The sequence below is a fragment of the Lithobates pipiens genome, unplaced genomic scaffold (genome assembly GCF_037356315.1).
Source record: "Lithobates pipiens isolate NorthernLeopardFrog02 unplaced genomic scaffold, aLitPip1_a1.2 Scaffold_3, whole genome shotgun sequence".
Taxonomy (NCBI): Eukaryota; Metazoa; Chordata; class Amphibia; order Anura; family Ranidae; genus Lithobates; species Lithobates pipiens.
Genome location: NW_027507790.1, coordinates 259,992,476 through 260,007,543, shown reverse-complemented (window position 1 = coordinate 260,007,543; position 15,068 = coordinate 259,992,476). Strand labels below are relative to the sequence as shown.

General features: G+C 50.2%; 1 protein-coding gene across 2 annotated transcripts in view; it reads left to right on the top strand.

The window, feature by feature from the left end:
• PIK3C3 (phosphatidylinositol 3-kinase catalytic subunit type 3) overlaps positions 1-15,068 on the top strand; it is a 352,843-nt gene that overhangs the window by 184,447 nt on the left and 153,328 nt on the right. The gene's annotated exons all lie outside the window — the stretch shown is intronic.

Genomic DNA, 15,068 nt, shown 5'->3' with positions numbered 1-15,068 from the left:
TAAAAAGAAAAAAAAGACTTGGGCATTTTCACAAATAGTGTTCTGTAGAGGCAGAGCCTTGCTGGAACAAAGGTTTGTAAAAAAAAAAAATATATATATATATATATATATATATTATATAATATAAACACACCACTGATTGCAAAAAAAGCCACTGAACTGATCCTTGTGCCTTAGTGTGGGCTTCTACAAAAAATACTCATACTTACCCACTCTATATTACCAAAAGAATTGTGACACCTACCTTTACACTAGAGCTGCTCGATTCTGGCCAAAATGAGAATCACAATTTTTTATTTATTTTTGCTTAAAATAAAAAGATCACGATTCTCGGGACATAAAATCTTTCACATTATACACAATAATATTGTGCTAACTTTTCCCCCCAAAAAATTGCATTTGAAAGACCGCTACACGAACACAGTTCAACATAAAATATTGCAACAACCACCATTTTATTCTCTAGGGTCTGTACTAATATATATATATATATATATATATATATATATATATATATATATATATATATATATATATATATATATATATATATATATATATATAATGTTTGGGGGTTCTAAGTCATTTTCTAGCAAAAAAATTATTTTAACTTGAAACCAACAAATGTCAGAAAAAGGTTTAAAATATTGCAACAACCACCATTTTATTCTCCAGGGTCTCTACTAAAAAAAATATATACAACAAATGTCAGAAAAAGGATTAGTATTTAAAGCGGAGGTCCACCCTAAAGTGGACCTTCCACTCATTGGAATCCCCCCCCCCTCCGGCGCCACAATTGGTACCTTTCAGGGGGGAGGGGGGTGTAGGTACCTGTACAGTACAGGTATCTGCACCCACTTCCGGCATAGCTATCTGCAGAATATACGCCCCTTTCCGAAAAGTCCCCCGCTGCCTGCTGGGAAACCCACAGATCCCAGAGGCAGCGGGACCATCCTTTCGTGCGCAGCGCGACTCGCGCATGCGCAGTAGGGAACCGGGAAATGAAGCCGAAAGGCTCCACTTCCTGATTCCCATACCCAAGATGGCGGCGGCAGCACCCGAGAGACGAGGTAAGGGCGGGTAAGTGTCCTTATTTTAAAAGTCAGCAGCTGCAGTATTTGTAGCTGCTGGCTTTTAAAAAAAAAAAAACGGCGGAACTCCGCTTTAAGTGGTTAAACTTTCTTCATTTACACACAGAAGTCTATTCCTTTTACAAATTGTTACAATGTTTATCCCTTTCATGACTAAGCCTATTTCTGACATTTGCTGTTTACAAGTTAAAATCCCTATATTTTTTTTTTGCTATAAAATTACTTGGAACCCCCAAATGTCATATATATATATATTTTTCTTATATTCACCGACCGACACAGCTCCTTTCTGTAACAAAATGGGTTGTCAGCCCTATCGCTGGAGATTACTAGGCAAAGTTGTAATACAACATTTCAGAATTTTTTGTTCCACCCAGGGGGGCGGTCCCTTAGGCTACAATCCCCACAGTCTGCCCAACAGCCTCAGTTTTATTTTGCCTAGTGAGGGAGATACTCCTAGGAACCCGGCAGGTCCGTGTTTTTTTGATGCAGAAGCTTGGCTTTTTTGCGCAAGATGAATGATCCTGTGATCTATCAACAGCCGGCTGGGTGACAGGCTGGTTCACTTATCCTTGTAGTCTCCCCAGTCCGGCCATCAAGCATGTGCAGGTCGCTGCATGTGCAGGTCTACGGCTCGGCAGGCCATGACATACCTCAGCTCCTGAGGTGGTCGGTGAGCTTTTATGCTCCAGGACATACATATGACCGGGCTACTGATGTCTGCGTCACAGTATGCCGGGCCAGTAGACTTCCCTGTACTGATCAGGAGTTGGCTACAATGGAATGTCTCCCAGCTCTTCAGAACTGGTAAGTACAGCTCTCCCTGTCTCGGCAGGGTTAAGCAGCTGGGCATTCCCTGGGATGTCGATTTGGGGGCCTCCTCTCTTCTCTCCCCTGTCCCTAACTCCCCTCTTTTCCCCCCTCACGGGGGGGGGGGGGCTGTACATGTACTGAGCGGTGTGTGTGTGCCCTGGACTCTCACCTGGGTTCTGGCTGTGCTGGGGTGCCTGGGTCCTGTGTGCTTTAATCCCGGAGGGTGCCTGTGAGGTTTGCCCCTGTGTTGGTGCAGCGCTGTGTCTGCCACATGTTTTCTTTCTGCCTCTCTTGGCGCTGGCTGGCGGCCATTTTCACTGTGGACAAGGGACAGCATGCTTCTGGGCTTCAGGCGACCATTTTCCCGTTGATTCCCTATTCAGAACTCTGGTGGCCATTTTCTAGAAGCTGGGCCACGTTTTTTGTGCTCTAGCAGCAGCTCCCGTGCCCTCACCTTCCCGTTTTGTCATCACAGCGCGCTGAGAGGCTTTCTGTGTAATCTGGACACATGTTTCAAATCACTCAACGATCGTTCACTGATCGTGCTGACGGACTGCCACCGACACAGCTTTGGCCCTCTGCATCTAAGGATCTACAGGCACTGCTGTAAAACAGCGCAAAACTCCTCAGGGAGGTGAGTCCGGTGGGTTAGAACCCCTCAGTCAGCGGCAGCAAGGAGGGTGAGACTGTCACTGTGCTAAGTCCCCTTCAGGTGGCAGACGGGGTAGGGTAAGCATGGCTTCAGAAACTGGTGTTTGTTCCCCCGAAATCCGGGCAATTGCAACTGGGTCACCTGCGGACTGCACGGTCCCTATGGACACCCTGACGGCGGTCCTTAATTCGTTTGTTGCCAAGATAGAGGCGGTGCGTGGGAAGAAAGGTGCTAAAAAGCCCCCCGTCCTCTGGGGAGAGCTCTGACGCAGAGTCGGTGTCCTGCTGAGGCCAGTGACCCCTGCTCTGTCTTGTCAGATGACGCTGACCAGGACCGTTCGGACAGTGAGGATGAGTCCCCGTCCAGGTCCGTGCATGACAAAGCGCTTGTTGGAGCACTTATCACAGCTGTGCGTGATACCCTGAAGATTCAGGAGCCAGTGGATCCATCTGCTGATGTACCGGTCCCTTTTGGGTCCCGCAAGCCAGCACGTTCACCTAAGGTGTTCCCGTATCTGACTTATTTTGACAAGTTCATTTTCAAGGAATGGGGTCGCCCACAACGGACCTTTTTGGTCCCCAAATACATGGCGGTGCGTTACCCCTTTGAGGAAAGCCTTCTCAAACAGTCGGCTCCTCCGGTTGTGGACCCCCCAGTATCCAGGTTAAATAAAGTAACCACGATCCCGGTTGAGGGGACTCCTGCATTCAAGGATCCCACGGACAGGAAGGCCGAGGCGGTGGCTCGTTCCTTGTTTACGGTTGTGGGGTCAGCCGTGCAACCTGTACTGGCATCCGCACTGGTGTCGTAGACACTGACTGAGTGGGCAAAACTTTTGCACCGCAAATTGGGAGAGCAGCAGGCTTCCCCTGTCTGCGTGGAACTAGCAGACCAACTAGTGCAAGGCCTTAAGTACATCTGTGACGCGGCCCTGGATACTCTCCCTCTGTTATCCAGGGCTTCAGTGTCAGCTGTGGTGCTGAGGCGCCTGATTTGGCTGAAATGCTGGTCTGCTGACCAGGCATCCAAAAAAGCCCTGATGGACCTTCCTTTCCTTGGCGACCGGCTCTTTGGAGCCTCGTTGGATGACATTATTAAAAATGCCACTGGTGGTAAGAGTACACTACCCCCAAAGGCCAGGAAAGCTAAGGAGCCATGCCGTAGGCAAGGGCCCTCTTTTTCCGCTCACAAGTGGCTTTTTCATCTGCTCGGAGCTGCGACGAGACGTCCCCAGCCCAACAGGACGCCCACGGACGGTCAAAAATGTCCCTGGAACCGCAAGCCTACGAATAAAAGTGCTACCGCATGAAGGTTTTCCCCCCACCCAGGTCTCTGTGGGGGGGTCGCCTTTGGGAGTTTGCAGCCCGGTGGTCCTCCCGGTTATTCGACCAATGGGTCTGCGATCTGATTTCCACAGGCTACAAGATAGTTTCTCTCTTGGCCGCCAAACAGATTCTTCCCTTCCAGCATACCCGTATCCCCGGGTTCGCCGACAGGCCCTATCGCCTCCTGAGAGCATCTTTTCCGCCTCAGAATAAGAGGAGGATGTGGCAATCACCATGCAGACCCTGCAAGAATTTGGGTGGCTGTTGAACCTAAAGAAGTCGGTGATTGTACCGACCCAGCATCTGGAGTACCTAGGTTTGCTGTTGGACTCCAGGGAAGCAAGAGTTTTTCTCCCTTCAGACAAATTGCAGACTCTCAGCACCGGTTTGCATGCGCTCCGGTTTTGCATGCGAGTACTGGGACTCATGGTAGCCTCCTTCGAGGCAGTGCCCTATGCCCAGTTCCACACCAAAGTGCTGCAGAAGGAGATCTTGTTAAAATAGGACAAATATCCGTTGTCCCTGGATCGACAGGTCCAGGTGAGCCAGTTGGTCAGGGACTTTCTGATCTGGTGGTTGAGGTCCCCGGTAATTCAGTCCTGCAAATCGTTCCTTCCTCTGAAATGGACGGTGATCACTACGGACGCCAGTCTATCCAGCTGGGATGGAGTGATGGGGGTTCAGTCGGCTCAGGGCCTCTGGTCGACGAAAGAATCCGAGTTTCCGATCAATCTGCTCGAATTGAGAGCGATCAGGCTGTGTCTCCACACATGGTCGGTGAGTTTTCAAGGGCATCCGATCAGGATACAGTCGGACAACGCCACGGCTTTGGTGTACGTAAATCACCACGGGGGAACAAGAAGCTCAGCCTCTGCTCGGGAGGTCGCTCACATACTTCAGTGGGCACAGCGACATGTACCGGCCCTGTCGGCCATTTACATTCTGCGGGTGGAGAACTGGCAGGCAGACTATCTGAGTCGACAGATGCTGGACCCAGGAGAATGGGCATTGCATCTGGAGACATTCAAGCTGCTGTGCCTGAAGTGAGGGACACCAGATGTGGATCTACTGGCCTCTCGACTCAATCAGAAGGTGCCAAGATTCGTGTCCAGGACAAGAGATCCGTGGGCAGACACGTCAGACGCGCTGGTGGCTCCGTGGGATCAGTACCAGCTGATTTACGCCTTTCCTCCACTGAAACTGTTGCCACGTCTGCTTCGCAGAGTGGAAGCCGAGGGGATCCCAGTAATACTGGTTGCCCCAGATTGGCCTTAGCGTCCTTGGTACGCAGACCTGGTACGTCTTTTGGCAGATGCTCCCTGGCGACTGCCGTTGTGAGAGGACCTCCTATCTCAAGATCCAATTTTCCATCCTGCTTTGCCATTGCTGGCTTTAACGGCATGGCTATTGATAGCCAGGTGTTGAGGAACCGGGGTCTTTCGGACTCGGTGATTCCAACTATGTTGAGGGCACGGAAATCTTCTTCTCAGAAGATATACCATCATACCTGGAAGGCCTACATCTCCATGTGTGAGGAGAAAGGGTGGCATCCGCGTTCCTTTTCCATATCCAGGATCCTGCTGTTTCTCCAGCAGGGAGTGGACCAGAGATTGGAATTAAGTACCATCAAAGGGCAAATCTCAGCCTTAGCTGTCTTTTTCCAATGACCCCTGGCATCGCACTCCATAGTGAGTACCTTCATTCAGGGGGTAGTCCCTCCGGTGCATCCACCGTTACCCCCATGGGATTTGAACCTGGTGAGTTGGCCCGCCCTTTGCAGCCATAATAGCTTCAACTCTTCTGGGAAGGCTGTCCACAGGGTTTAGGAGTGTGTCTATGGGAATGTTTGACCATTTTTCCAGAATTGCATTTGTGAGGTCAGGCACTGATGTTGGACAAGAAGGCCTGGCTCGCAGTCTCCGCTCTAATTCAACCCAAAGGTGTTGAGGTCACGACTCTAAGCGAGTTTGGGGTGGAGGAACTTGACAAGCCTGCACAGAGTCTGATAGAACACCTTTGGGATGAATTGGACGGGAGACTGTGAGCCAGGCCTTCTTGTCCAACATCAGTGCCTGACCTCACAAATGCTCTTCTGGAAGAATGGTCAAACATTACCCTAGACACACTCCTAAACCTTGTGGACGGCCTTCCCAGAAGAGTTGAAGCTGTTATAGCTGCAAAGGGTCAGGCAACTCAATATTGAACCCTACCGACTAAGATTGGAATGCCATTACAGTTCATATGCGTGTAAAGACAGGTGTCCCAATACTTTTGGTAATATAGGATTTGTAGATGCAGCACCAATCCAATGCTGCATCTGTCCCCTGCCTCCTCTACACCGAGAACTGCGCGATCAAAGACAGCTGATCATTCAGTTCTGGGTCTTTAGTGAGCAGAGCAATGACTATCGGTCACCGGCTCTCAGCGGTGCCCCTCCAGCACTCACTGGAGCACCCGGCTCGAGAGGCGGTGGGAGCAGCTGCCTTTGGCTCTCAGCGGTGCTCTGGAAGGCTGAGTCAGCTGCCGGTCAGGTATCAGGGCAGATCCCAACATTGTAGGGATCCTTTCAGAGCCTGGACTGGTTCTGTGATATCAGCTGACAGCGGGCTTTTGCCCGCTGTCAGCTGAATCTGGGTCAGAGGAGTGCAAATTGAAGTTCTTTGGCCATGCTTTTCCTTTAAAAGGTCTGCTCAACCCTAGGAGCCTAATGCCCGCTTCTTGTCCCCTACTCACAAACCTGTATATAGAGATTGATCACAATCTAGGGAAGCAAAGGGTAGGTACTTTACTGATTTACTCTTGCAATGAAGGTTTTAGTATATTTTAGAAGGGCTGCTGTAATATTGTATGAAGGGGCAGGGAAGGGGATTGGAGGATGCCAAGAATGTGTGCAGCAGAGAGAAGTGGGCAGAGAACAGGAAAAGCGACTGCAGAGAATAGGTGTGGTAGAGAACAGGCTGGCAGGATGCAGAGAGAAGTGGGCAGAGAATGGGTGCAGCATAGAGCAGTGGGGACAGGATATGAGCGTGTAGAAAATAGGAGAAAATACGAGCGGCAGAGAAGAGGTTGGCATGGTGAAGAGAATGGGTGCAGCAGAGAGAACTGGACAGAGAACAGGAAAGATGGGTGCAGAGAAAAGGTGTGGCAGAGAACATGATGGCAGGATGCAGAGAGAAGTGGGCAGAGAACATGATGGCAGGATGCAGAGAGAAGTGGGCAGAGAACATGATGGCAGGATGCAGAGAGAAGTGGGCAGAGAACATGATGGCAGACTGCAGAGAATGGGTGCAGCATAGAGGAGTGGGCACAGAACAGGATAGGAGTGTTCATAAAATAGCTGCGGCAGAGAATTGGATGCCAAGAATAGGTGCAGGAAAAATGTAGTCTGATAACCGTATGGGAGCATGCAGAGATTGGGTGCAGCAGAGTGAAGTGGGCACCCCCACACACACCCTCACACCCCCCCCCCACACACACCCCCAAGATACACCCCCCCCCACATGCACACTCACACCCCACACCCCCCCACACACACACCCCCAAGATACACACACTCACACCCCACGCCCCACACACACACACACCCCCCACACATGCACCCCCCACACACACACACATGCACACGCACCCCCCCCCCCACACACACACACACACCCATCTCACAAAAAAACACCCACACACATACGCGCACCCCCCAAAACACACACACTCGCGCACCTACCCCCACCCCCCACCTCCCCATGCACACCCCCCCCCCACACACACACACACACACCCCCCCCCCCACACACACACACACAGCCCCCCCCACACACACGCACTCACACACACCTCACACTCACTCCTTCTCCTGATCAGACCTCAGATTGGCTTTCCTTCTCACCATATAGATCCAGGTGAATGTTGTGTCTGACCATACAAGCCCATCCATAGAGAATAATGGCTGGACCCGGCTCAGTGCTTCCTCCAGGACGGCCATTATTCTCTATCAAGGTCAGTGAGAAGGCCGGAGGTCTGCAATGGGAAATGTAGATGGGGGAGGGTTTTCAGTGTTTTTCTTTATGGCTTACATGTATATTTCTGGAGGCCAGCTGGAATATTCAGGATTTAAACCTTTCTCCACTTGTTATAAATCTGCAGACCTTCTACTGGAGCGTTCGTTGTCCTTTACATTCCCCTCCTGGAATTATTTGTCTATATACATATTGTGCACTGCACTAAATCCAATTACTGCTTCATGTCAGTGAATGCAGAGGGCATGATGTGCAGCGTCTGCCATCAGCTTCCTATGGGGAGGTGACTGGTCCGTCTCAGTAAACAGATGACGGATTGTTGCTAGGTGGAAATGATCCTCTTCCCCCCTTGGTGTTACTCCATCCTGTCAGCAGAGGGCACTCTATATCCACCATATCTTCCTCCTTACAATGCACAGATCAATTCTTTTTTCTTTTTTTTGCACGCAAGAATACAGAGAGAAGATGCTTTGTTTGTTAAATTGCTTGTTTTGCCTCTAACAATCTGAAGCATAAATTGAGTCTGCGGATAGATAATCACATTTTGCAGAAAAATGTTGTTATTAATGTTCGCTTCATAAAACGTCACGCATGGGATGATATCCTGTGTGTGTGAATTGCCTTGGCTTTCTGTCTGGCTCTGGTAAACAGCATGCCAATCGCTAATCACCTCTGAATGGTCTGTATCTGGGCACTCCCTGTCGTTTGGCATGGATTTGCACTTGAAGCTGTTATAGCTGCAAAGGGTGGGCCAACTCCATATTGAACCCTACGGACTAAGACTGGGATGACATTACAGTTCATGTGCGTGTAAAGACAGGTGTCCCAATACTATTGGTAATATAGGGTATGTAAATGCAGCAACAATCCAATGCTGCATCTGTCCCCCGCCTCCTCTACCCCGAGAACTGAGCGATCAAAGACAGCTGATCATTCAGTTCTGGGTCTTTAGTGAGCAGAGCAATGACTATCAGTCACCGGCTCTCCGCTGTGCCCCTCCAGCACTCACTGGACCACCTGGCTCAAAAGGAGGTGGAGCGGCTGCCTCCGGCTCTCAGCATTGCCCCTCCAGCACTCACCGGAGCACCCAGCTCGAGAGGAGGTGGGAGCAGCTGCCTCCAGCTCTCCGCTGTGCTCCTCCAGCACTCACTAGAGCACCCGGCTCGAGAGGGGGTGGAGGGGAGCGGCTGCCTCTGGCTCTCCGCTGTGCTCCTCCAGCACACACCGGAGCACCCGGCTCGAGAGGGGGTGGGAGCAGATGCCTCCGGCTCTCAGCGTTGCCCCTCCAGCACACACCAGAGCACCCGGCTCGAGAGGGGGTGGGAGCAGCTGCCTCAGGCTCTCAGCGGTGCATCGGGAGGCTGAGTCAGCTGCTAGTCAGGCATCAGGGCGGATCCCAACATTGTCAGAATCCTTTCAGAGCCTGGACTGGCTCTGTGATGTCAGCTGACAGCGGGCTTTTGCCTGCTGTCAGCTGAATCTGGGTCACAGGAGTGCAAATTGAAGTTCTTTGGCCATGCTTTTCCTTTAAAAAGTCTGCTCAACCCTAGGAGCCTATTGCCCGCTTCTTGTTCCCTACTCACAGACCTGTATATACAGGTTGATCATAATCTAGGGAAGCAAAGGGTAGGTACTTTACTGATTTACTCTTGCAATGAAGCACAGGTAAAATAGCAATGCTTGTCACCCTGTTCAGCTGCCATAGAACTCTCATACTGCTGCTTTTTCGGGGCTGACAATTTTTTTAATTTTTATGTGTCTCCTGCCCACTTTCCAGTCCACCCAAAAAGATTTACTTGAAGGCTGCAATCACACTTTCACGTGGCGGGGAGAAGCATTCTACGCTTGCAATTTTGGTTGAGCGATTCTCACGCAATTTTACATGGCCCTTGCCTTTTAACAGGCTGCCTTATGCACATTTGTCGCCCGAAAAGAAGCTCCTGCTTTTTTTCGGGCAACAAGCTCTACATGATTTTTAAACGTGTGGTTTGCCGTGATTTCCACGCGACAATCGCAGCAGAATCGCATTGTGTTCGGTGTGCCAATTAAAGGATAATGGCACCCAAACACTTGTTGTGCAGCGACTGCCAGGCAATTTAGATTTGCGGGCAGAATCACGGCTGTTATGTCCACGATTCCAAACTGTGAAGTGTCAATGGGGCCCAAAGTGATTGTAAATGCAATATATATTTTTTTTTTAATTAAAATAACAAACATGTTGTAGTTGCTCTTTGTAGTGGTTTTGCACAGAGCAGCAGGATCCTCCTCTTCTCGGGTCTCCCATCACCTACTCGCTCCTTCCCACTGCTGAGTACCCCTGTGCTCTGGGGGTCTCGCTCCTGAGCCCCGCACTGTGTGCCCATTAAGACACAGAGCGTGGTTCGGCCCGCCCCCTCCCTCCTTTCTGGTTGTGATTGACAGCAGCATGAGCCAATGGTTCCCTCTGCTGTCTCTGAGCCAATGAGAATGGAGAGATCCTCTGCTCTTGTGCACATCACTGGATCAAGATCAGGCTCAGGTTATTATAATGGGGGGGATCTGCACAAAATTTTTTTTTTTTTTACCTGAAGGCAGAGAATTCATTAAAGAGGAAGTAAACCCTGATGGATTTTACTTCCTCTTCTGGTCCCTGCAAAGTTATGCCCCGTACACACGATCTGAGTTTTCATCCAAGATTTTTCCAACGGAATTCTGCTCAAGCTTGGCTTGCATACACATGGTCACACAAAAGTTCTCTGAACTTTCAACCGTCAAGAACGTGGTGACGAACACTACGACGAGCCGAGAAAATGAAGTTCAATGCTTCCGAGCATGCGTCAAATTGTTTCCGAGCATGCGTAGGAACTTTGCGCGTTGGAATTGCTGCAGACGATCAGAATTTCCGATCTGAATTTTTTGCCGTCGGAAAAATAGAGAACCTGCTCCCAATCTTTTGCTGGCGGAAATTCCGCCAGCAAAAAAAGTCCGATGGAGCCTACACACGATTCGAATTTCCGACCAAAAGCTCTCATCAGACTTTTGCTGACAGAATTTCTGATCTTGTGTACGGGGCTTAAAAGCAAAGCGCGCAATGTCCCCACTGGTGGCCGTGTCCTTCTTCATCCTTCCTCCTTCCAGGGCCGTGGACTGTGACCGGCCGGAGTCGCGTGACGTTACTCCCGCGCATACGCTCGGGAGCCAACTGTTGCGGCACGGGCCCTGTAAAAACAGCACGATCCTGCCCTTTCTTCAGTACGCATGCACCGATGATGTCGGAGCGAGAGTTTATGGTAAATATCTCCTTAACCATGCAGGTTTAGGAGATATTTCCAGTACCTACAGGTAAGACTTATTCTAGGCTTACCTGTAGGTAAAAGTGGTATGTAAGGGGTTAAAACAATTTTAAAGTAAAAAATCCTCCTACCTTTAGAACCACTTTAACTGCTAACGATGGCTTTTGAAAAACATCAGTTTGTAGTGATCATTTACATTAGTTCTGCTGGTGAAGCAACTCTGGCGCGGCAAAAGTTTGATGGAGAATCCTGTAGTGATGCCTCATTGCCAGTTCTTAGCTCTTTAGTAGGGCCCACTATATGGCCATTGTTTGATTCTGGTTCGTTGTCATCTTAGGACAGGAAGTGTGTTACTGGCCAGATCACCAGGTGAAAATATAGGGGGAAAAGCCTAAAAAAAAAATGCACCCACATTTAAGGATTGGTAAGCCAAAATATATGACATGGCAGGTGCTGCATTCTGCCTTCCATACAAGTGAATTGCTGTATGCAGCCGTACTCTGCTTGTTTGCTTCGGAATTTACCCAGGCACAGGCATATTTGCTAAATGCAGAAGTTGTTTTGTGAAAAAAAATCTAACTTATTTAAAGTAATAATGAAAATTATGGGGCACTATTCCTCCAGGGAACTTCAATGATGGGGCAGCACTATTTTACATAGTTAGTAAGGTTGAACAAAGACACCAGTCCATCCAGTTCAACCTGAGGGAGTGTCTATAATTGTCCTTATCCCTGTACATTGCACACTCACATCGGTCCCTACCCTCAAGGAGCCCACAATTCAAGGTCCCCAACTCGTATTCATATACTAGGGCCGATTTTGGACAGAAACCAATTAACCTACCAGCAAGTCTTTGGAGTGTGGGAGGAAACTGGAGTACCCGGAGGAAACCCACGCAGGCACAGGGAGAACATGCAAACTCCAGGCGGGTAGTGTCCTGGTTGGGATTAGAACCAGCGACCCTTTTTACTTCTAGGTGAGAGTGATACCCACTACACCAATGTGCCGCCTGAGTAAAATTCCTGTGCTGCCCGGGTACTATTCCTCCCGTGAGCTCCAATGATGGGGCACTATTCCTCCGGGAACACCAATGATGGGGCAGCACTATATCTCCCAGGAACTCCAATGATGGAGCAGCACTATTTCTCCATTAACACCAATGATGGGGCAGCAATATATCTCCCAGGAACTCCAATGATGGAGCAGCACTATTCCTCCCGGGAACACCAGTGATGGGGCAGCACTATTCCTTTCCAGGAACACCAATGATGGGGCAGCACTATTCCTCCCGGGAGCACCAATGATGGGGCAGCACTATTCCTCCCAGGAACTCCAATGATCGGGCACTATTCCTCCGGGAACACCAATGATGGGGCAGCACTATTCCTCCAGGAACTCCAATGATGGGGCAGCACTATTCCTCCCGGGAACACCAATGATGGGGCAGCACTATTCCTCCCGGGAACTCCAATGGGCAGCACTATTCCTCCAGGAACTCCAATGATGGGGCAGCACTATTCCTCCCGGGAACACCAATGATGGGCAGCACTATTCCTCCCGAAAACACCAATAATGGGGCAGCACTATTCCTCCCGGGAACACCAATGATCAGGCAGCACTATTCCTCTCGGAAACACCAATGATGGGGCAGCACTATTCCTCCCGGGAACACCAATGATGGGGCACTATTCCTCCCAGGAACACCAATGATGGGGCAGCACTATTCCTCTCGGAAACACCAATGATGCGGCAGCGCTATTCCTCCTGGGAACACCAATGATGGGGCAGCACTATTCCTCCCGGGAACACCAATGATGGGGCACTATTCCTCCCGGAAAAACCAATGATGGGGCCGCACTATTCGTCCCAGGAACACCAATGATGGGGCAGCACTATTCCTCCCGGGAACACCAATGATGGGGTACTATTTCTTCCTGGAACACCAATGATGGGGCACTATTCCTCCCGGGAACACCAATGATGGTGCAGCACTATTCCTCCCGGGAACACCAATGATGGGGAGCACTATTCCTCCCGGGAACACCAATGATGGGGAGCACTATTCCTCCCGGGAACACCAATAATAGGGGAGCACTATTCCTCCCGGGGATACCAATGATGGGGCAGCGCTATTCCACCCGGGAACACCAATGATGAGGCAGCACTATTCCTCCCAGGAACACCAATGATGGGGCATCACTATTCCTCCCGGAAACTCCAATGATGGGGCAGCGCTATTCCTCCTGGGAACTCCAATGATGGGGCAGCACTATTCCTCCCGGGAACACCAATGATGGGCAGCACTATTCCTCCCGAAAACACCAATAATGGGGCAGCACTATTCCTCCCGGGAACACCAATGATCAGGCAGCACTATTCCTCTCGGAAACACCAATGATGGGGCAGCACTATTCCTCCCGGGAACACCAATGATGGGGCACTATTCCTCCCAGGAACACCAATGATGGGGCAGCACTATTCCTCCCGGGAACACCAATGATCAGGCAGCACTATTCCTCTCGGAAACACCAATGATGGGGCAGCACTATTCCTCCCGGGAACACCAATGATGGGGCACTATTCCTCCCAGGAACACCAATGATGGGGCAGCACTATTCCTCTCGGAAACACCAATGATGCGGCAGCGCTATTCCTCCTGGGAACAAAAATGATGGGGCAGCACTATTCCTCCCGAGAACACCAATGATGGGGCAGCACTATTCCTCCCGGGAACACCAATGATGGGGCACTATTCCTCCCGGAAAAACCAATGATGGGGCCGCACTATTCGTCCCAGGAACACCAATGATGGGGCAGCACTATTCCTCCCGGGAACACCAATGATGGGGTACTATTTCTTCCTGGAACACCAATGATGGGGCACTATTCCTCCCGGGAACACCAATGATGGTGCAGCACTATTCCTCCCGGGAACACCAATGATGGGGAGCACTATTCCTCCCGGGAACACCAATGATGGGGAGCACTATTCCTCCCGGGAACACCAATGATGGGGAGCACTATTCCTCCCGGGAACACCAATAATAGGGGAGCACTATTCCTCCCGGGGACACCAATGATGGGGCAGCGCTATTCCACCCGGGAACACCAATGATGAGGCAGCACTATTCCTCCCAGGAACACCAATGATGGGGCAGCACTATTCCTCCCGGGAACTCCAATGATGGGGCACTATTCCTCCCGAGAACACCAATGATGGGGCACTATTCCTCCCGAGAACATCAATGATGGGGCACTATTCCTCCCGAGAACACCAATGATGGGGCATCACTATTCCTCCTGGAAACTCCAATGATGGGGCAGCGCTATTCCTCCCGGGAACTCCAATGATGGGGCAGCACTATTCCTCCCGGGAACTCCAATGATGGGGCAGCACTATTCCTCCCGGGAACTCCAATGATGGGGCAGCACTATTCCTCCCGGGAAATCCAATGATGGGGCAGCCTCCGCCAGAGGCTCTTTACCAAAATTAGTGTAGCGGACACAGACTGACACACCGCACCACCAATCTTCCGCTGCGTTCCTAATCGGCAACTAGACAGGCAGAACCTAGTAATCCCTTGTAATGGGTAACACAAATTAAATACCTGGGTCTTCAAATTATGAACTCGGTGACCGTCATAATGTTTCCCCATTACTAGACATCATCTCTAAAAAAAATTACACTCCTGGAAAAACCTCCCATTGTCCCTTATTGGAAACATAAATCTAATCAAAATGAAAATTCTACCCTTACTCCTGTATACCCTTAGAAACTCTCCGGTGTGGATACCAAAAACTATTTTCAAGTCAATTGACAGTATGATCTCTACCTTTCTGTGGCAGGGAGGAATCCCCCGCATTAAACTGATCATCTTACAGCAACCGTGGGGGGAGGGAGG